This window comes from Arachis hypogaea, chromosome 10 (assembly GCF_003086295.3).
Source record: "Arachis hypogaea cultivar Tifrunner chromosome 10, arahy.Tifrunner.gnm2.J5K5, whole genome shotgun sequence".
Lineage (NCBI taxonomy): Eukaryota > Viridiplantae > Streptophyta > Magnoliopsida > Fabales > Fabaceae > Arachis > Arachis hypogaea.
Window position 1 is genome coordinate 29,991,475 of NC_092045.1, and position 1,563 is coordinate 29,993,037.

Genomic DNA, 1,563 nt, shown 5'->3' on the forward strand with positions numbered 1-1,563 from the left:
AGTGGCATAAGATTTATACCTGACCCCAGGTCACACAGAGCCTTCTCAAAGGTCATGGTGCCTATGGTTCAGGGTATTAAGAATTTACCAGGATATTGTTTCTTTTGAGGTAAAGTTTGCTGAACACATGTATTTAGTTCACTAATGAGCAAGGGAGGTGCATCTTCCCAAGTCTCATTACCAAACAACTTGGCATTCAGCTTCATGATGGCTCCTAGATTGAGCAACTTGCCCTTTAGTTACATCTTCATCCTCTTCAGAGGAAGAATAGTTCTCAGAGCTCGTGAATGGCAGAAGAAAGTTTAATGGAATCTCTATGGTCTCTATATGAGCCTCAAATTCCTTTAGGTCCTCAATAGGGAACTCCTTTCTGTCTGGAGGACGTCCCATGAGGTCTTCCTCATTGGGATTCACGTCCTCCCCTTCTTCTTTGGATTCGGCCATTTTGATTATATCAATGTCCTTGCACTCTCTTTTTAGATTCTCTTCTGTATTGCTTGGGAGAGTACTAGGAGGAGTTTCAGTGATTTTCTTACTCAGCTGACCCACTTGTGCCTCCAAATTTCTAATGGAGGACCTTGTTTCATGCATGAAACTTAAAGTGGCCTTAGATAGATCAGAGACTATGTTTGCTAAGCTAGAGGAGCTCTGCTCAGAATTCTCTGTCTGTTGCTAAGAAGATGATGGAAAAGGCTTGCTATTGCTAAACCTATTTCTTCCACCATTATTAAAGCCTTGTTGGGGCTTTTGTTGATCCTTCCATGAGAAATTTGGATGATTTCTCCATGAGGAATTATAGGTGTTTCCATAGGCTTCACCCATGTAATTCACCTCTGCCATTGCAGGGTTCTCAGGATCATAAGCTTCTTCTTCAGAAGATGCTTCTTTAGTACGGTTGGATGCATTTTGCAATCCACTCAGACTCTGAGAAATCATGTTGACTTGCTGAGTCAACATTTTGTTCTAAGCCAATATGGCATTTAGAGCATCAATTTCAAGAACTCTCTTCCTCTGAGGCATCCCATTACTCACAAGATTCCTCTCAGAGGTGTACATGAATTAGTTATTTGCAACCATGTCGATGAGTTCTTGAGCTTCTGCAGGTGTTTTCTTTAGGTGAATGGATCCACCTGCAGAATTATCCAATGACATCTTAGAGAACTCAGATAGACCATCATAGAATATATCCAAAATGGTCCACTCTGAAAGCATGTCAGAAGGACACTTTTTGGTCAACTGCTTGTATCTTTCCCAAGCTTCATAGAGGGATTCACCATCTTTTTACTTGAAGGTCTGAACATCCACTCTAAGCTTGCTCAGATTTTGAGGAGGAAAGAATTTAGCCATGAAGGCTGTGACCAGCTTATCCCAAGAGTCCAAGCTATCTTTAGGTTGTGAGTCCAACCATGTTCTAGCTCTGTCTCTTACAGCAAAAGGAAAAAGCATGAGCCTGTAGACTTCAGGATCTACTCCATTAGTCTTAACAGTATCTACAAGAACTCAGTTAAAAACTGATAGGGATCTTCTGATGGAAGTCCATAAAACTTGCAGTTCTATTGCATT

At 41.1% G+C, this 1,563-nt stretch overlaps 1 non-coding gene across 1 annotated transcript; it reads left to right on the top strand.

Annotated features, from left to right (window-relative positions):
- Positions 1 to 1,206: 1,206 nt before the first annotated feature.
- LOC112718750 (small nucleolar RNA R71) lies at positions 1,207 to 1,314 on the top strand. Its single transcript, XR_003161076.1, has one exon. It is a non-coding gene; the product is annotated as a small nucleolar RNA R71 (small nucleolar RNA).
- The last annotated feature ends 249 nt before the right edge of the window (positions 1,315 to 1,563 follow it).